General features: G+C 43.5%; 1 protein-coding gene across 6 annotated transcripts in view; it reads right to left on the bottom strand.

The window, feature by feature from the left end:
* plch1 (phospholipase C, eta 1) overlaps positions 1-22,340 on the bottom strand; it is a 155,918-nt gene that overhangs the window by 100,554 nt on the left and 33,024 nt on the right. Inside the window, exon 1 of one of the 6 annotated variants that reach the window (XM_072572634.1) lies at positions 16,087-16,215. The exons of the other annotated variants lie outside the window; for them this stretch is intronic. The gene's annotated coding sequence lies outside the window, so the exon portion shown is untranslated. Of the gene's footprint in view, positions 1-16,086; positions 16,216-22,340 lie in introns of those variants that run through there. 6 annotated transcript variants of the gene reach the window in all.

Genomic DNA, 22,340 nt, shown 5'->3' on the forward strand with positions numbered 1-22,340 from the left:
TTGCTTCACATTTGTCTGTTGATCTTAATTTAAAATGACACTAACAATTTGATTTCAATGATGTGACCATGTCACAATTTAACCATTCATATATGGTAGTATGTAAATTAAAAGGGAGCATAAGTCCTTAATGACAAAGAACATATTTGAGTTTATCAAACTTAACCAGTCACCACCCTAGAAATCCACTTAGTGCACTCAAAAATTAGAGAGCAGTTTTGAACATTATTGAAAAGGGAGATATGTTAATAAAGTTTTTATCTCAGGAAAATGGCGAAAACAATGAAAAATTATCTGTCCTGGAAATTTTTGATGTCTTTCACTATCATTTGCTTCCATAGCTTTCATTCACTGTAAAACACAATCTTTCAGGTATTGATGTCAATAGCACTGTCAAAGAGAGTGGGATCTTATAGGGGTCAGAGTGATATGGGCTCTGGTGAGACTTGTGACAGGATTGGACAAGAAGTCCGGCGAGGCCAACCTCGACATCAGGAATATTCCTCTGCTTTTGTTGAATGGTGAGGCAAGTTTCTCGCTGGGCAGTGGCGATTGGCTAATTAAGGAAGATTACAGCTCTTAAAATCATACTAATAGTGTAACTCTCCTGATCAATATTCCATAAGACAATAAGATATAGGAGCAGAATTAGGCCCCGCAGCCTATCAAATCTTATCATGGCTGATATGTTTCTCAATGCCATTTTCCTGCCTTCGCCCCTAACCATTGATCCTCTTGTTCAGCTTCCTTTCTTACCAAATGCACCAAACTAGCTTGGCATCAAAAGTTTTGACAAGGAAATCAGAGCAGCATGTATCTGACAATTTCAGCTTGCTGCAAGGAGCCTCCATTTGCTCAGCACCAAACACCATGTCAGGCACAGTCTGTAAACGACATTAGATTAGATTAGATTAGATTAGATTACTTACAGTGTGGAAACAGGCCCTTCGGCCCAACAAGTCCACACCGCCCCGCCGAAGCGTAACCCACCCATACCCCTACATCTACATTTACCCCTTACCTAACACTATGGGCAATTTAGCATGGCCAATTCACCTGGCCTGCACATCTTTGGACTGTGGGAGGAAACCGGAGCACCCGGAGGAAACCCACGCAGACACGGGGAGAACGTGCAAACTCCACACAGTCAGTCGCCTGAGGCGGGAATTGAACCCGGGTCTCAGGCGCTGTGAGGCAGCAGTGCTAACCACTGTGCCACCGTGCCGCCCACATGCACCCACAGTCCACAGAAAATGGTATTTGACATTTTCCAATCCTCCATGACCATCACGGCCCCTCTCCAATACTCACACAGGCCACTCAGGAAGTACAGACTTGCATTGTAGAGCACACTGACAACTAGAATTAGAAGGTTGCGGTGGATCACTTCACATGTAGGGACAGGCACCCAGCTTAAGGACTAGACCATGCTCCATCTCAGGGAATTTCACTTGCTTTTAATACTTGCTCACTTCGCACTTTCCTGCATGCTAGCAGCATCCCTGCCTTGCCTTACCTGTTAGTGTGTTAAGCCAGAGCTAAATATTTTCACTACTGCTATATTGATGTGATCTTTTGCACAGATACAGAGATATTGCTTGACATTCATTATGTATCCAGGAAGTGGGGAGGTGTCCTGCTGTACAATACATTGAGACATCAGTCTAACACCTATTGCATGAGTAAGTTGCCACCATTCAACCAAATGGCCATGTTAGAAAGCGAGTGGGGGCCAGTCATCAGTTTAATCAAAGGAGGGAAGCAGTTGTCAACTGACGCTGCTGGTAGAATCAGTCAGTCACACACGGTCGAGGGGATTGGCGATGATCAGTCTTTAGCTTGAAACACTCACCACCAGGGGATCTGCCCAAATGCAGTCCAGGTAGTGGGTAACAGTCAGTCATGTGGGGCCAGCAGCATCACAGGGGAAGCTCGTAACATCAGTTGAGGAGTTTCAAAGATGGTGGATGGGGTCTGACCTGCGGTGTCTAGGGTGTGCTTATCAAAGTCGGTCACAGAGCTGGGTTGAATGCAGTCTTCAGGTCAGTCCATTCTAGGAGAAAGTGAGGACTGCAGATGCTGGAGATCAGAGCTGAAAAATGTGTTGCTGGAAAAGCGCAGCAGGTCAGGCAGCATCCAAAGAGCAGGAGAATCGATGTTTCGGGCATAAACCTTTCTTCAGGAATCAGGTCAGTCCATTGACTGCTAAGGATGGTGTGGAGGGGGTGCTGTAGGGAAACTGGGGAGATCACTACCAAATGAGAGGAGAGATTTAAATCTTGGGGGATAAAAGCAGAGGCATTTGTGGAGGTGGGAATAGTGATACTGACTGAAATTGTTCAGGTAGTGAGGGGAAGGGGGTTGCCAAACAAAGAGAAAGGACTTGGTAGCCATAAGGGAGGGTTATTAGCTATGGCCTCTACAGGAAGAACATAAAGGAGGATTGTGGGCATCATTAAGGTGTAATGTTGGGGTTCAGAGAGGTGAAGCTCCATATGGGGATGAATGGGTGGAAATGTGCTGTCTGGGTGGAGATAGGTGTAAGTGGGCATGAAGGATCAGGGAGATAGCGAGGGGCTTGCTGCATTCCTGTCTTCACTTTCTCTAGTTGCGAAATACAACTGAAAGGTGGCCAGAATGGGCATGGTCAATGTCAGATGATACATGGGATCCATATTTGCTTACATTAGGAAATCGAAAGTACAAATTTATGAACTGCCCATTTGTAAACCCAGTTCCATTCCATTTGCAAACATTTCTTTGCAGAAATGCAATGCATCTGGACTTGACGTGCTGGTGCATCTAATACTAGTCAAAGGTGGATTACTAACTAAACTAATATTATCAGAGTGATGCAGCAGCTCGTGACAATAAAAATAAGGATAGCCCTTGTATGAAAGTTAAAGTACTTAATTGAAGCAAGGCAAATTTTGCTGTTATGAGACAGGAACTTGTAAAACTTGATTGGAGTAGACAGTTCACAGATAAAGGGACAACTGGTAAGTGGGAGGCTTTCAAAAGTGAGATAATGAGAGTTCAGAGGCATTATTTTCATGTTAGTGATGAAGGGCAAGGCTGGTAAGAGTAGGAAACAATGGATGAATAAAGATATTGAGACTCTGGGCAAGAATAAGGAGGGGTCATATGTTCGGTATTAACAACTGACATCAAATTAATCTCTTGAAGAGTACAAAGGGTATAGGGTCATTCTTAAAAGGGAAATCAGGAGTTCAAAAAGGGGATATAAGATGGCAGATAAGGTTAAGCATACTCCAAAGAGATTCCACAAGTACATTAAGAGCGTAAGAGCAACTAGGGAGAGAAAAGGGCCCCTTAAAAATCAACAAGGTCGTCTATGCAAGGAACCACAAGAGATGCGAGAGATACTAAACAAATATTTTGCTTCAATTTTTACTGTGGAGAAAGAAATGGAGGCTAGGGAACTCGAGGGGAAATAAATATTGATGTCTTTAAAACAGTCCACATTACAGAAGAGGAAGTGCACAAGATCTTAGAAAATATACAGTTCATTCTGCTCTAACACGACAGTTGTGTTCCTCTGCAACCTCGCACTATAGAAAGTCACGCTATGGAAAACTGCTATAGAAAATCATGCTGTAGCAGATCGCTCGTAGAAAATTGCTATACTCATTCAGGAGAAAATTATTGTTATCCAAACAACATCCACAATTCGGCAACTGGGTTATAGGCAATTCACACTGTCAAAACGTGTGTTAAAGCAGAACGACCTGTAAAACTGGATAAGTCTCCGGCACCCAATCATGTGCATCCCAGGATGTTGTGGGAAATTAGGAAAGAAATTGTGGAGCTCCTAGCAGAGATATTTGTATCATATACAGCCATGGGTGAGGTGCCAGAAGACTAGAGGGTGGCTAACGTTGTTCCTTTATTTAAGAAAGGCTGTAGGGAAAAACCTCAGAACTATAGACCTGTGAGGCTGACATCAATAGTAGGTAAGTTGTTGGAGGGGATTCTGAAATAGGATTTACATGCATTTGGAGCGGCAAGGACTGTTTAGGGATAGTCAACATGGCATTGTGCATGGGAAAACATCTCACAAACTTGACAGAGTTTTTTGAGGACATAACCAAAACGTTTGATGAGGACGGAGTGGTAGACATCGTCTCCATGGACTTTCACAGAGCCTTTGACAAGGCTTCACATGGTTGACTAATTAGTAAAGTTAGTCACATGGATTCAGGGAGAGCTTCCCAACTGGATACAAAATTGGTTTAATGCTAGCAGACAGAGGGTGGTGGTAGAGGATTATTTTTCAGACTGGAGGCCTGTGACCTGGATGTTCTGCAGGGATCAGTACTATGTCAACATTTGTTTGACACTTATATAAATAATTTGGATGAGAACATAGGAGACATGGTTAGTAAGTTTTAGGATGACGCCAAAATTGGTGGTATAGTCAACAGTGAAGGTTATCTAGGATTACAAAAGAATCTTGATCAATTGGGCCAACAGGCTGAGGAGTAGCAGATGGAGTTTACTTTGGATAAATACAAGGTATTGAATTTTCGTAAAACAAACAAAGGCAGGACTTATACATTAGTGGTCAGGTCCTGGGTAGTGTTGTAGAACAGAGAAACCTCAGGGTTCAGGTAATAATTCTTTTAAAGTTGCATTACAGGTAGAGAGGTGGTTAAAGCAGAGTTTAGCACCTTGCCTTCATTGCTCAGACCATTGAGTATAGGAGTTGGGACATCATGTTGAGGTAGTACAGGACATTGGTGAGCCACTTTTGGAGTACTGTGTACAGTTCTGGTTGCCATGCTATAGGAAGGATATTGTGAAATTGGAGGGGATTCAGAAAGTATTTACCAGGATGTTGCCAGGACTGGAAGGTTTGAGTTATAAGGAGAGGCTGGATAGGCTGGGACTTTCTTCACTGGACTGTAGGAGATTGAGATGTGAGGTGACCTTACTGAGGTTTAGAAGATCATGAGGGGCACAGGTAAGTTGAACAGCAAATGTCTTTTCTGTACAGTGGGTTAGTTCAAAACAAGGTGGCATATTTTTAAGGGTAAAGGAGAAAAATTTAAAAGGGACCTGATGGACAATATTTTCCACACAGATAGGCTTGGGGGATGGGAGCAAAATCCAAGGAGAAGGATGAGGTCATCGAGCTGGGGGAAATACTCCTTGATTAGGACAGAGCTCAGCAGCATCAGGCACTGCAAGGCAAACAGAACCTGATTGACAACCAGTTCCAGTTGATGCTAGCATTGTGCAGAAAATCATCATGGACTGTCAATGTCATGATGCCAACATTTGGTTGCACTGTGGAGCAAAGTGCAGCCTGTATTGTTTTTTTCTGTGTTACCTTTATTCCCTGTTAATAAAAGTTCATGTTTGGATTGTTCAACTGCTTTCCTGTATGTGATAATATCCTCCTGGACAATGTCAAAATGCAGATGTCCAGTGGGCACTGGTGAAAGAGTTGCACTGACTTAGAGAAAACGTTTAAATGAGCTATAGCCAAGAACAGGTAAAACTTTTTGCCTTGTGATTGAACAGTGGCAAGAGTGAGGGAATGGAATTGTACATGCAAGGGAGTGTCAGCCATGCCCTGCTACATGCTGGTTCAACATGGCTTTGTAGCTGCTACATCATTATGTTGCCAGTGAGAGGCAAAGATGAACTGTCAATGCTGCTCTGAGTGCACGATGGCCTTTCAAAGATAGTGTGGGTGCAAGGGCTGCCAGTCTCCAGTAAGTGCAGAGTTGTTCAGGAAATGATTCATGGTAAAATGAGGCTACAATTAGTCTAGCCAGATGCCATGGGGTGGGTAGGCATCAATGAGACATGTTTGGCATGATACGGACAGAAATCTCACTGGACCTTGTGACGCAAATCCCTCCAAAAGACCCAACACAATTTCCACTTAACCAAAAAGGTGCAAGATTCAACTTATAATCTTTTAGCTATCAGTTGATATCAATTGCACAAAATCTATAAATTGATATCAACTGACATCATTATCATTAATTGACACTGAGTGCAATATAACAGCGTGCAAGCATTTTAGATCAGCCGAATTTTGATTTCCTTCATTTTGTTTAGCTGACCAAAACAAGGGATAATTTGACTATGTCCTTGCCATGAGAGAATTTCATTAATTCCCACTGTAGCTTCAAATTTTATGATGAGTCAATCTTGGACTAACTATAGTAATAAAGTTAGAAAATATTGTAACATAAGAGCGTGGGATAATTAAAATAGCTGATTCATTTATGTCTAGCATACAAGTAAAACTTCAGTGCCAAACCCACTCAGAAATTTTATAAGAATTGTATATTAAGTGATACAATGTAAAAACACACATGATATATAAACAAATATTACATTACATGCAAATTAGACAAATGTAATCAATATTGAGGTGCAACAGGAAGATTGAACAGGTGATTTGATGAAGCTAGCTGTATTGATCCATTTTTAATCACCTTCAACATCATTGGTCAATAAATAGAAATTCAAGATCCAGTAAGTTGTCCCTGGCCACTTCAACAGTGATGTGCAAAGAAACATAATTTATGAAGTTAACTGGAAAGAATTGTGTTACACTAAATAACCCCTACTGAAGTGAAGTCCCTCATATTATAGAGTCCAACTTTCATATGTTGTTTAATGACAAACTCTTCAGCACAGCAGTATGTACACATTCATTTACAGTCACGGACATTGAAATGTGGACAGCAGGTGTAGTTCAGAAATAATTCCACACAAGTAAAATTGCCAGGTTGCAAAAACAACAGATAATTCCTACTTTTGATATTGGAAACTGAAGGCTATGTCCAAGCAAGTCATGGATCTTGGCAACAGAAAAAGAGAGCAGGGCTTTTTTGGCACCGACTCTACATTTTCCAAAGCAAATAAAAGCTCCTTCCCAATTACTAATGTAATTTTCTCTATTGCATTGTTATTTCTGCAATGGCAGTATCACTTGATGCTTGACACCTTGATTATGTGTGATTGCAGAAGCATACAATATTGAAATCAGGTAGAAATCTCATGCCAAGTTCAAGTATTCTATGCCTTGAAGTGATAGCATTTGCTATCCATATCAAAGGCTTGTCAGCACTGTGGACATGTCTCAGCAATGCTCCATCAAGATCCTTGAATGGAAAACAGTGGTGGAGCCAGTAATCCCAACACAACATTACTTAAATGCAGTAACTGATGTGCTTTAACCCTCATATGTACAATGGTCCAAAGGTGGTACAGTATTGAGTTAATAGCAATTAGTTAACAGTGCAGCTCAGCATTTTCTATCCTCTCTTTGCTTACTATATAAACAGCTTCTGCAAGGAGATGGATAGTGACTGTACAAAGCCTCAATTAGAGTGCCTCACAGCACAGGACCAGAGCAGTTTAAAAACTACGCCCTGTATTTCAGTATTCCTATGATGTTTGATAGACCTTGGAAGGAGAGAGTTATGGTTTGGAGGCTTTATACTGATTTGCCTCTAATCAACTGTAACGACAGAATAATTGAACACCGGATGAATCCAGCCAATGTTTTGGCTCAAACCAGAGACTCAGTAGCTGCCTGACAACTCCTAAACACCATGCATGTGATCAGCTGCAGTTCCTTGAATCAAAAAGTTTAGTTCTTCCAGATAGGAAATGAAAAAAAAAACTTTATTTTCTGCACTGGCTTTCCATTTGTCTCTGCTTCCATCACATAATAAAGGTCTCTCTGTCATTCTGAAAGACCATCAAGTTTCTCAGGGTCACATGCAATTACCCTGCCATGATTTATACTAGCTTCTACAACTTGTCCCACCTGTTTGCATTTAGGACAATCAAACTTCCCATTGAAATATGCCATGTTCATGATTAAGCTGTTGAGGCATACCACAGTTTCCAAATAAGGGAAATGCCTCTAACTTGATTTCTCGTCTGTAATGATCACAATTCATATAAGCATCAAGAGTGTGCAACTTTTCAAGTGTCCCTTGCAATGGCTTCAGGAAAGGATTCTTGCATGGTTTGCTTTTGTGAAACCGGAGGCTGCCAAGGATGACATTGTCAGGGTTCATTCTCTGAGCACCACAGAGTTCATTGTTAGTGAAACAAATAATCCACAAGCTCCCTTTCCATCATACTGAAAAAAAATCTGATTATGATTGGATAAGAACAGCCTTGCTGGAAATGTCACTGGTAAAGAGTTCCTAGCAATAAATCCTAATGAAAATTAAGTCTCCTGAATAGGTTCCTCAGCTATTATTCAATTGGTACTTCAACAAAGAATAGATGTTGTTCAGACAACTATGGTTGATGCATTACTAATACCACTGCTGTCACCTATGTACAGAACAGTGACCACAGAACTTGTGAAACTTGAGTAGACATTTCAGTTCAGCAATATGGTTCCAACTGGGTTAAAAAAAAATGTATTGAGACAGCTTGCGGAAGGAAAGTGTGATTCAACGAAATATAGCAAATCACCCAGACATGTCCCTGAGTGCAAAGGTTAATGTCAGTAATGCACTTTCTGAGACTGTAACAGGGGATATCTGCAGAGAGAAGTGATTATTTTCAGTAACTGTGCGATGAGAAAACCTTGTATCTGCAAATCCAGTTTCTCTTCTAACAAAGCAGGGATTAGATTTGTATTCCATTAAACACATTTTAAGGGTTGACTCGTGTAAAATAAATGGCTGAGCTTAAGCTTGTGAAGAAATGCTTAAGGGTGACATGGTGGCTCAGTGGTTAGCACTGCAGCCTCACAGCGCCAGGGACCCAGGTTCGATTCCCACCTCGGACTACTGTCTGTGTGGAGCTTGCACATTCTCCACGTGTCTGCGTGGGCTTCCTCCGGGTGCTCGGATTTCCTGCCACAATCCAAAAACATGCGCAGGTTAGGTGAATTGGCCATACTAAATTTCCCATAGTGTTAGGTGCTTTAGTAAATGTAGGGGAATGGGTCTGGGTGGGTTACTTCTTGGAGGGTCGCTGCGGACTTGTTGGGCAGAAGGGCCATTTTCTATACTGGAGGGAATTTAATCTAAAATATTGAAGAGGAATTGTTCAGGTCATCAAACCAAACAAGAAGATATTTTTACTTGAAAGAATGGCAGCAAGCCAATTCACCTTATACTGAATGTGTGGGCTTCACTATTTTAATGTACATATTTTAATGAGACAGCCATGCAGTGCCAGCCAGGAGATGAGTACGACAATGGAGTTCTACTGTGGAAAGCCAAAGAACAATGCTAGTGAGTTGAGCCAAATGATTAGATTAGATTACTTACAGTGTGGAAACAGGCCCTTCGGCCCAACAAGTCCACACCGCCCCGCCGAAGCGCAACCCACCCATACCCCTACATTTACCCCTTACCTAACACTACGGGCAATTTAGCATGGCCAATTCACCTGACCTGCACATCTTTGGACTGTGGGAGGAAACCGGAGCACCCGGAGGAAACCCACGCAGTCACCTGAGGTGGGAATTGAACCCGGGTCTCTGGCGCTGTGAGGCAGCAGTGCTAACCACTGTGCCACCGTGCCGCCCACGCTGCAAATGCTTGCAGGTGAGCAGAGAGGAACCAATGTGGGGAGAATAGAAGCAGGAAGGTAACTATGGAGGAGCTGGATTGTTCTGACTTTCTTTTCTTTCCTCAGTAGGGATTGAAAAGACTCTCCAATCATTCACTATGTTGTCATCTCTGGATATTAGTGATCTCACTGTCTCTTGTGTATGTGCAACCCCAAACCAGAATCAGCCATGAAGACCCAAAAGTCTGATTGGTGCTTTGGCTACATAAAAATCTCACCAGCACTAAGTCATTTGTCTGCTGTCTCCACTGAAGATGACCCTAGGGAGGTGTGACATGCTGGACAAAGTGGAAGGGTGAGGAAAGTCCATGGCTCAACTCTTGAAGATAAGTGATGGAATTTATTTTTCTTCATAACCCCAAATGTTGAAAAGCACATTGATGTAGCTTGGCCTTGCTGCCAATGGGTATAGACCCAACATACTCAACCTCTCCTCAGGGAGAGGTCTTTACTCAGGATCAAACTAGTGAACCTTCTGAAAACTGCTTCCAATATCTTTCTTAAGTAAAGGACAACACTTTTCACTGTACTCTAGTTGTGATCTATTAATGTGTTTCAAATACATGATTTACGTTCTCAAGTGTACAGAAATAGCATTGGCAAAGATTACTTCAATACTGACCCAGAAAAAAAGTGGTACTGCATGAAACTAGTTTTTAATGAGTAAAACTTTGCTCACCCCATATATCCTGACTGTCACACAGCAAAGTGTAATTTCTTGGTTTGAGTTCACTGGTGATATTATAACAAAAATCCGGTCTCTCTGACAGTCAAAAAAAGCAAAGGCCAACAGCAATGGGAAACTGGATCGGGCAGCAAAAAAAAACTACATGGAATCATTACTGCCAGTGTCCAGGATTATGTGGGGTCGAGAATCTTAGAAGAACTTTCCAATACAGGAGAAAATGACAAACATTCTGACTATTGCCATTTCCAGGCCCAGAAGCCTTATATAGAGGACAATACTGAATGGTGAGTACAACTCAGATCAAATGCAAAAAACAATAGTTAAACATTAACCACACTACACTAGCAGTTGATGTAAACAATCCTCACAAAATAATGACAGTATTATCGATCAAAACAATGCATCAACAGCAGCTACACAAATGCAAGATGGCTGCCCACCATGCAGCATGCTACTTTCAGTCAGTCTTTCTGTATGTAAGAGGAAGTTTATTAGGGGATTAAAATTTTAATTAGCAGTGTTATACGCTGGCATTTTACAATGGTTTACCTGTAGATACAGTCTAATTACTTGTACTAAATAGTCATTCTTGATCAGTGCAGAATCTTGGTCTATACTTTTTTTATCAAATTGAGTCTGAAAAACCAATCAATTGGGGAATATTGTGCACTTATCTTAAAATCCTTAACCTTTGTGATGACTATGGAAATAGAACGGCTTGATTTCCAGCACATTACCCCAATGAGTCACGTCAATAGCTGCACTATTTGTAAGTGCAATGAAAAGAAAATTGATGCCAAAATGGTCTGGTAGCTCAAAGGTAACTTAAAAAAAGGGCAGAATACTGAAACATATTTCTTTTGTTTGGGGAGAATGGGTCCCTACTTATGAATGCAACTGGGCTGAGAAGAACATGGCTAATTTAATATGGAGAAATATGAACCGTTTCTGTAGGAAAAGCAGTTAAGCGGAAGTTCTTTCTAAATAAAGAGAAACTGGGAAATGTTGATATTCAAAAGGATCTGGATGCCCTTAGACATAAGTACAGAAATTTAGCATGCGGGTGCAATGACAAAGTAGGAAAACAAATGGTATATTTGTCTTTATTACAAAGGGATTGGACTTACAGAGTAAAGAAATCATACTGAAATTTAACAGGACTATGAGAGACAATACCTGGAGTACCATTTACAGATTTCATCTCCACACTTAAGGAAGAATATAGTTACATAAGAGATGTGAGAGACTGAACTTAGAGTAAGGCAACAATCTTATAGAGTGAGGTTGAGTCAAATAAGTCTTCAATTCCTAACGTTTACAAGAACGAGAGATGAAATAACCGACTGAGGGACTGGCTACATAGGCAAAGGGGAGGAGAAATTACTTCTATCAAAAAATTGTGAACCTTTGGAAGTCTCTACCATTCAAAACTGCTGTTATTTAGTCATTAAGTATATTCAAATCAGAGAGAACCACATTTTTGTATACTATGGGAATCAAAGGATATTGTATTTCTGCAGGGAAGTTTAGAAGAGCAGTCAAGATCTTATTTAATTGTGGAGCAGACAAAATGACTAATTGCAGTTCCTATTTCTTAGGCTCATACTAAAGGAATTATTACTGTGAAATTTAGTTCAAATATTTATAATGTCAGCAGGATTTCTTCCAGAAAGGAAAAGTCTTGTATTACAAAACTACACTGAAATTAGCACATTAAAATAACTGCCTAAGAAATTCCATACAGCAACATTCCTTGTGACCAAAGAAGGTAATGAAAATCTGAAAAAAAAAACAGAAATTGCTAAGGAAACTCAGCAGGTCTGGCAGCATCTGTGGAAAGAAAGCCGGGTTAATGTTTTGAGTCTGGTAACCCTTCTTCAGAACTGATAGTAGCGAGGAAAAGGTGGTGTTTACACTGATGACAGAGACTGGGGGATAGGAAGGAATTAGTGGATAGGTGCAGATGGATCCCAAAGAGAGACAGGAAAGAAAACTATGCAAACAAAGTTACAAATCACACAACACCAGGTTATCATCCGACAGGTTTAATTGGAAGCACTAGCTTTTGGAGCGCTGCTCCTTCATCAGGTGGTTGTATGCTTTGGACTAAGGCAAGTTTCTTTTAGCATATATGAAGAACAAAGAACAGTACAGCACATTTCAGCCCACCAACCCTGTGCCGACACATGACACCTTTCAAAACTAAAACCCTTATGTCTCTATATGATCTGTATCTTTCTAATCCCTGCCTCCTCATGTATCTGTCAAAATGCCTCTTAAATGTTGCTATTGTATCTGGTTCTACCTGTTCTGGCAGCGCATTCCAGGTACTTCTGAAATTCATGAAACTCTATCCAGTGGTAAATGTGCACAATTGCACACGTGCACTAACCTTAAAGAACAGTCATATTGGGCTTGAAGCATTTCAGTCTGGGCAAAATCTACCTAGGCCCTGAACAATATAGGTAATGACAAGAAAGTTGAAGAAATCAAGTAATACTGGCTATCGGGAGTTCCCTGATGTTGACAGCAAAATATCCTATCTTCCAACAAAATGTTGAATGGTGAGAAAAGGTTCTCTCACAAGTGAGAGGTGAGATGCCTATTTGTATGTATTAACATGAGTTGACATCTCCTGTTCCTTGGATGCTGCCTGACCTGCTGCGCTTTTCCAGCAACACATTTTCAGCTCTGATCTCCAGCATCTGCAGTCCTCACTTTCTCCTCAAAGATTTTAACCTACTGCGAATCCTCTTACAAGAATGCCTTCCTTGAAGAAGCTCTCTTCCTCCCTCTACAAGGATTTCAGTGAGTTCCTCTCTCACTGCACACCCCAGGTCATCGCCTCTGCACAGAAGCACTTCAGCCACGTTCTCAAACAGACTCGCTACCACAGATCACTCTCACCTTGACCTCCCTCCACCTATCGCATTCCCAATGCCCCTCCCCCAAGTCCCTCCTCCCTACCTTTTATCTTAGCCTGCTGGACATGCTTTCCTCATTCCTGAAGAAGGGCTGATGCCCAAAACATCGATTCTCCTGTACCTTGGATGCTGCCTGACCTGCTGCGCTTTTCCAGCAACACATTTTCAGCTCTGATCTCCAGCATCTGCAGTCCTCACTTTCTCCTCTTGAATGATCTCTCCTCATTCATTTGAATTTTCCTATTCTCCCTCCAGCGGACAGAAATTTGATAGTGACAATTCCCAACATGAAAATTAGAGTGGTGACCTACTGACACACCTCTCACTCTTTAGACTCTCCACCTTGGACACCAATCATCTACATCTCAGGGCACACTCCACAGGCAAAACATTCCCTCGCCACCAAGCCCTCCTTGGCAAAGCAGGGTGCCAAGTTTCCTCTTTCCACTCAAAAAAAGCAACAAGAATAAGAGGGCATAGATTTAATGTAAAGTACAAATGGAGCAAGGGCAATGTGAAAAAAAACTTTTATAGTCAGCGAGTATTTAGAGTATGAAATGCATGACCTGGAAACATGGTGAGGCCAGTCCAATTGATGCATTCAAAGGGGCACTGGATTATTATTAAGATGGAAGTAATGTGCAACGCTGCGGGGTAAAGGCAGGAGATTAACACGAGATAATGATGCTCCCATGAAGAACAGATTCAAGAATACCTTCTTCTCCGCTGTTATCATATTTATGAATGGACCTCCCATATATTAGGATTGATAGTTGTAATACTATTTTCTGTGTTCTGTTCTATTATCTTAATGTACTTATGTAAGATATGATTTGTCCAGTTGGCAAGCAAACAATACTTTTCACTATATTTCAGTAGCTATGGCAGTAATAAATCAAATCAAAGCAATTTAAAGAGATGGTGCAGGCACAATGGACTGAACGTCCTCCTTCTATGCCACAACAACACTGTGATTCTGTCATTAGGTCAGGAGTGGAGATCTTTGCTGATGATTGCACAATGTTATGCACCATTTGTGACTCCACAGATACTGAAGCAGTCCGTGTTCAAACACAGCAAAACCTGGACAATATCCAAGCTTGGCTGACAAGTGTCAAGTAAGACTTGCACTATGCAAATATCAGATGTCACAGATAGCAGAACCAAATCAGTTTTTCTATCTCTGTACTTGTAACATAATGAAATTAAAACTTTCAAATACCAGCAAAATTGACTCCAACGGTTCCTGATCAGACATTTTGAGTGTGGTCCCAGAAGTGACCAGTAATTCTGCCTGTGGTGAGTAACAGAAAATGATGACAAAGGTGCCATAGAGACATGAAGACAGAGTGAGAAAACTGAAGTGGGAGATGGCACGGGGCAGGATGACACTAGGCACATGGACATACAAGATGGCTGCTGAACCATAAGTTGGCCACCTGATACACAAGATGGCCACCAGACCACAATATGGAGAGAGACAGCAGAGCAAACACAGATAACTGCCTGGGGTCACCAGAATGTCAGCACAATACACTCACAATCTAGTTGATTCGTTTAAGGTGGGTGGGGGAGAGAATACACATGAGTAGCATATACAGAGGAACCTCGATTAACCAAACGAGATGGGCGGGCACTATTTCATTTGGATAATTGATTATTCTGTTAATTGATTTCCTCTGGGGCTTGGAGTTTTTTGTGAAGTCTATTCCCTGTTCAGGAGACTAGGCAAAAGCACACTGCGTGCGAGACATTGCCCCCAACTTCATCTGCTCCCACCCCGCACCCCTCAGCCCCCCAAACCCGTCTGTTCCCACCCCCACCCCCACCCCCAACCCCATCCAGTCACACCCCGCCCACCCCAACTCCATCTGCTCCCACCCCGCCCCCCAACTCCATCCAAAATCACCTCCCCAACCCCACAGCCCGTCCACCCCCAACCAGTCCACACCCCCCCCTCCGTCCGCAACCTCCACCCCCCCCCCCGCACCACTCTGCGGGGCAGCAGGACTGTACCAACAGTAAGACTGCTGCTCCTTTGTGGGTAAGTCTCCAAATAGCACACATACACACACAGCCACACATATACCTTTTTGACAGGTTCCACCTCTGCCCTGTACAGGACAATGTTAGAGAGATTATCTAGGGAAGGGGGGTTTAGGGTACACCCTGTGTAGAACTCCAGAGAAAGAGTGGGGGGAGAGACAGAGGGCGGGAGGTCAGTCAATTGGAGACAGTGTCTGGACTGTCCAAGACTGTTCTTGGTGGCATTCCAGTGAGCAAAGTTTGTTTTTAATCATTGTACCTGTAAACAAAAGATGCAATCAGGGTTCAAGCAGCTCTTCAACTTTATGCTTCTGTCAGGAACTTGAGATCCCTTTGGATAATCCGATATTTGGATAACTGATATTCAGATAATCGAGGTTCCTCTGTACTGCCCGCCAAGGTGTCTGGGTCCAGCCAACACCTTTGACAGAAATGCTAACAGTTTGATATAGGCTCAATACAAAGTGCTAATAGCCAGGGCTGCAGTAATCGTCCTTCACAGGAAGAGCAATTAGCGCCCATTACTACAGCAATGCACTTCCATGCAGACATTGAAACTGACAATGTCTGCGCTGAAACTGACAATGACCACGTTGAAATTAAAAATGGCTGTGCTGGAACTGACAATGACTGCATCGAAACTACCAGCAATTCTGCAATGTTTACAACAAACAAGCTATGTTACAGAGACAATAACCTCATCACTGACTAATGATATTACAAAATATATAAAAGTATCTTGACATGTGCTCCAGGTTGAGAGAAGAATCGCAGCTGACCACTGTGCTGCTGGTGTCTCTCTCTCTCTCTCTCTCTCTGGAGCTCCAGTATTACCTTGTACAATAAACTCTGTCGTTGAACCCCGACTCTGTCTCCAAGGCTAGTGATTTTCCCCACAACAATTGGCGCTGTGAGCAGGGTTCTTACTACTGTTGCCCTGGTCGAAGGCCACGATCGGGAAGCCAAAGTAAGAACCAATTTGTACCTGCAAATGGGAAGGGTCAGACTGGGCCAAAGACACAGTTTAAAAGGTATACCAATTGTAATGTCTAACTTGCTGCAATACTGAATAAAAAAAAAATTAACTGCGCATCTGTAGAGAATAAGTGTCGTAAGAAACTGTTGCTTGTGCTGAAACAGCCAGAGGACAAAGTTGTGCCTATCTCAAAGACCCTGCCCTAAGGTTGCTAAGAGGGGTAGTCCACTGCACCCCCAAGCGAAGGTTGGGATTGGAAGTGGGAATTGAGGCACCAAGGGCACCAGGAGTAGTAGCAAAGTCAGGTAACATTGGACTCTGTAGGGGTGAACAACGCAGAGTCCAGTTAGAGTTTAAGTTAAACGTTGGGTGCTGTTTATATTTGTAATTTCCAATGTGATGAGGAAGAGGAGCTGATCACTCTGACCAAAAGCCAAACCTTAGTTGAGCACACGTTACCAAAGTAAAGAGCGTAGACACGGTAACTCTGATACCCTGTCAGCCCATGGTAGAATAGAGCCTGAATAGTAGCAGTAGCTGGGAGGGTAAAGAGTACGACTGGTAGACAGCACACCAGGCTAGACGGAGGTTTCTGGGCCTATTGGGAGGGGTTTGTGGGGATTGGGGGGGGGGGGGATTGAGGAGTCCCAATATATAGGACAGCCAGCATTCCCAGCCAACCGGTAGGTACCCGGGAGGGTAGACAAGTCCCACCGGTAGAGAGCACACCTTGCTCGGAAGTTGCTATGGCCGGACAGACAGTGCGGGGACAGTATTATTGGCCAGGGGTAGAGAAATCCCCACTGGTTAGGAACACTTTACTGTTAGTGGTATCCGGGGGTACAAAATCTGCTAAATGGCAGATCAAAGTTTTAAGGGGGATACTGCAGGTTCCTTTATTGAGAAATACAAGGGAAGGCAGACACAAAAGGGCTGACAGAGCAAACAAAGAAAAGTAGTTGGGATTCATCCCAGACATTAGCACAACAGAGAGAGTGGATAGATAAACAGAAATGGAATAAAAGTACAAAGATAGGAGTAATGTTAGTGTACCAATTAGCAGGCCTAACTGAACAAGTAGATGCCTCTCTTAGCAAGTGGAAAAAAGGCCAAGAACAAATTGAGGAGCTGGAGGATAGGATAAAGGAGCTAGAACAAAGATTAGAAAAAGTACAAGAGGAGAAGGAGATTGACTCTCTCCCCTTCAACAAAACCATCCAGTAGGGACCAACTGCTCCCTCTGTTTGACGAACCTTGCAAGAGTATAACTTAGCGCCCATTACTAGAGGAGGAACAGACTCACAGCTCAAAGCGAATTATAAACCCTTCACCCCAGGGGGGAGACAGCAAATTATGGCCTCCCTGGGCAAATTACAACCCCTTGCAAACACCAAGTTCTGAGAAGACCTGGATAGTGTATGGGTAGGGCACCAACTACACCTAAGAGGCATACACCAGCTGGTCTGGGCAGCTTGCCCAGTGGACAAGTGGAGACAGATAGCTGGTAGACCCGATGCCACAGCAGTCCAAGACTTGAGGGGAGGATGCTGTTGCCCTTACAGCTGAGATAGATGCCCCGCAGGCCCCCTTCACCAATCTTAAAGAAGAAATCCAGAGGGTGCTCAGAAATGTTCCCACAATCAATTGTTCAAAAGGGAAATTGATTTGGCACAGACAGAACAGTCAAAAGACTGAGATTGGAACCTTGAAACAGGGGGGATTCGGAGCCATCTGCACCTCCATCCCTGGAGCATGGGCAGAAACAAAGTTAGATACAGGTCTACTTAACATAGACCCAATAAAGGTTCCCGGACCAGAGCATAAACCCCACCGGCAATACCCAATAAAACCCAAAGCAGAAAATGCAGTTGTAGAGACCGTGGAAGGACTACTGAAACAGGGAAGCTTGAAAGCAACCACAAGTACAACTCATTCCCCGACATGGCTAGTAATAAAGCCTGATGGGAGCTACAGGCTCACCATTGATTATACAAGACTAAATAAGGTCACCTGCAAAATTGCACCCCATTGTAGCTGACCCCTCCACCACTTTGAACAGCTTGACCCCCAAACACAAGATTTTTACTGTTTTAGACAGAATCAATGGGTTCTGGTCTATCCCGTTACACCTCGAGTCCCAGAATAAATTCATTTTTACAGTAAGGGACAGGCAGTATATGTGAACTCACCTGCCACAATGGTTCCACAACAGCCCCATTATTTTTCACAATGTGATGAGCGACATTCTGAATAGATTTACCAGAGGTAGCACTGCCCTCCAATAAGGAGATGATATCCTAATTGCCTCAGAGTCCAAGTCAGGACACCAGGAAGCTTTACATCTCGTATTACAGGAATTGGTATTACAGGGTTAAAAGCTAGCCCGACAAAGGCACAAATTGGCAAAACACAAGTCTTATACCTGGGACACCCTCTATCCCAGGGACTCAAAGAAATGCCCAACAACCTCAAGAAGGCAATCCAACTGATGCCATGTCCTGCCACTGCCAGGGGAGTCAGAAAGATCTTGGGGCTATTCAGTTACAGTCACAGCTTTATACCAGTGTTCGCAAAATTGGCTGAACTGAATCGGAGATTAATTAAAGGAGGCAAGCCCACCTTGGAACCTGTAACCTGGGGGCCAGAACAGGAGGAGGCATACAGTCAGCTTAAAACTCGACTCATATCAGCCCCCAGGCTAGGGCTACCAGATCCCAGCAAAGATTTTCACATCCACTGTAATAATGAGAGAGGGTTTTACTCCACAGAAGTCACCTAAGACCACGGTAGCAGGAGAAGGCCCATAGGGTACTTCTCAACAATAGAAGGGCCAGTGGTCACCGGGTTGCCCAGGTGCATTGCAGCCTTAGACTGTGCCACTTAGGCTGTTAGGGTTAGCGAGCCCATACTAATGACAGGGAATGACATCCTCAACACTAAAGATACCCTATTAGAGATGCTAAACACATGGAAACTGAGGGCCAGCTCCAATATGAGAAGGGCAAAGTGGGAGGCAGTTCTTTTACCCCTCAAGTCAGTCCGTGTTAATAGTTAGGGATATGGGAGAAAACCCAGCTAGGAGAATTCTAGACACAGGGGAACCACACAACTGTGGGAATATAGATGGGGATGAAGATAGGGAGAGAGTAAAGGATTCCCACCGAGACACAGACCAGGAGACCCTCTTTGTGGAGGGTCATGAAAATATGTAGCAGGGTCGCCCTGAACAGATGGGCTGAGATAAATGATGTTAGAAACAGTTATGACCAGAAGGATTGATGGAAGTCAGCCTGCACAAGTAGCAGAACTGGTAGCACTTACCAAAGCACTGGAACTAGCAAAAGGAAAAACAGACAGTCAATATGCTGTCAGTGTAGTCCATGATTACATGGTAGCATGGGGTAGAAGAGGGTGCACCACTGCATGGGGGAATCCCTATCAGACACCAATTAAGAATTCAGGCACTATTGCATGCCAGTGAACAGCAAAAAGAGGCTGCAGTAATAAAAATAAAAGCCCATCAAAAAGGAGCCAGCAAAAGAGAGTCCAAGTTGACTAATATTCAAAGAAAACCAGGCAGCAGACCGAGCAGCTCAGAAAACCCTAGAACAAGAAGCCATTAACGAGGTTGCAATAGCCACTATTAATTTAGCAAAAAACACTATCCAAAATGAGAGAGAGCAATGGAAACTGCAGGGGGGATTCAAAGGTAGGATTCTGTCTCGAGGCGAGCAGACAAGGTGGTTGCACCATCGTGTACACAGAACACACTGCTTGAACTGTATCATGGGCTCTCCTATACAGCTAAAGAGTCCATGATAGCAAGCCTTAGGAGACAGTGGTGGTGGAAGGGAATGGGAAGGGACGTGACCAAGTGCTACTGCAGATGCATGGTTTGTGCACAACATAACCCAGGAAGACCCATAAAAGTTAGGATGGGACACCAGCCCAGACCTAGGGCACCCTGGGAATACCTTCAGATAGATTTCACAGAGCCATTACCACCTTCTGATGGGAAAACGTACTAGCCGGTCATCATAGACCAATTCACCCAGTGGTTAGAGGCATTTCTGAACAAAAGCTTCACTGCAACCACTGTAGCCAGAATGTTAGTGGATGAGGTAATCCTGAGGAGTCGGGGGGGGGGGGGGGGGGGGGGGGGGGTACCACTCCAGATCGACTCTGACCAAGGAACGCATTTTACAGGCAAGGCCAAGAAGACTGTCCGCCAATTACTCGGCATTAGACAAACATTTCACATTCCCCATCACCTCCCCCCCCCCCCCCCCCCCCCCCCCCCAACCCCCAAGCTCAGGGATGGTAGAGAGATTGAATAGAACGCTCAAAAATACTTTAGCAAAGGCTATGAAAACCACAGGCAGAACATGGGCTGAAGTGCTGCCAGCTATACTAATGAAATTAAGAACCATCACGAATCAGGCAACCGGGCTAACGCCATATGAATTGATGACCAGGCAAGCAATGCACTTTCCAGAGACAATAATTACAGGTGGCACTGATGTGGGTCCACTAAAAGACAAACTTCAGTAGTATGTAATAGAATTAAGTGTCCAATTGAAAGGGATGCGGAAATCTGTAATTGATAGTCAGGACAAAAAGGATAAGGCAGGGGAACTCAAAATCTGCCCTGAGATCCCAGCAGCAGGAGGCTGCGACTTGGTGCGAGCACTGCCCGACAAACCAGGCTTCGCCCCAAAATGGAATGGGCCATACAACATGGTAATAAATGGGGGCATCTGTGCCTGCACAGATATTAAAGGAAAAGGCACATGGAAGCACTGGACCCAACTAAAACCATTTAAAAAGATTCCTGTGACCAAACTAATGGCATTGACCATTCCCCAGGTGCAGACAGGAATGGCGGACAAGACGGTCAACCCAGGTGGAATCCCAAAAACACAACAGAACAAACCACACAGAAGCACGACTGCACCTCCTGATGAAAACAAAGACTTTGACTGATAACATTATTTAACTGCAAAATGTATATACCTGTATGTATTTTATTGTGTTTAAGTGTTGCGACTGTTGGGAGCATGTCAGGATTCGAAGATAACTTCTTCTACAAAACCCACCTAAGTTTGCATGGGAACCGATCTGTCTGCTACCCACTGGCGTGATCAGTAGAATCCCCATTTGTGGCCACCCCAGTGTGAACCCCTCGCGACTTGTACACAGTAGACACCTCGGGAGCGCCGTGTAAAGGGCGCATAGGAAAATACAAACGGGGACTCCAGGGAAGATGTGTGCAGCTGGGCAGGATCACTGGCCCATGGGACCAGGCCCCCCAGCCTAGGGAAAGGAAAAATCCATTTAAAACTCGATAATTACCCACTGTTTCACAGGGCAGGGATGGGGAAGTGTTTATGCCTTGGTTCCATAAAATGACTCATGCAGCCAGACACAGTGCACTTATCAGCACTGTATAGTCACCAGGGGACAGTTTATCTGCACCTGCAGTGAGCAGGCATGCTTCAATGTGACCGCAGGCAGACAATTCATATGTGGTCAGTGCAATGGCACCCATGTCAGCTCTGCCACATGGACATACCCTTTCAATACTTACTTGCTGGGGGGAACACCCGGGGAATCGGGGCAACATGTGTGGACAGACAGATGGAAGGACAGGACAATGTATGTTACAGAGCGGCGAAGGGATTTGTTTTTCTATTTAAGGAGATTAATGTGACGGATACTCCAGACCTGCTCCATCAGTCAGGAGTTCTGTGCTGACTGGCAGGTCCCCACCACTTTGGGGTCATCAGTGGGATATGGACTCTTGGGATCTCTATCATTGGGGGGGCACAGCAGGGGTCATCAGCACTAAAAACCCAAATTACCTTGTATGTGGCCTGACTATCTCAGAAACCTCAAAAGCTTTGGAAGCAGTTAATACAGAGTTGGCTGAACTCAGACTCTACACACAGCAGACAATTATGCAGTGGATTATCAATTAGCAGAGCAAGGGGAGTTACAATTATTAGTGACAATTGTATCATCCATGTTATTGATGACACTTATAACATTATAGAAGCCATCAAGAAGGTCCAAGCCCAGCTACATAATTTCTGATAGGGAGCACCAATTACAG

This window comes from Chiloscyllium punctatum, chromosome 6 (genome assembly GCF_047496795.1).
Source record: "Chiloscyllium punctatum isolate Juve2018m chromosome 6, sChiPun1.3, whole genome shotgun sequence".
Classification (NCBI taxonomy): Eukaryota; Metazoa; Chordata; class Chondrichthyes; order Orectolobiformes; family Hemiscylliidae; genus Chiloscyllium; species Chiloscyllium punctatum.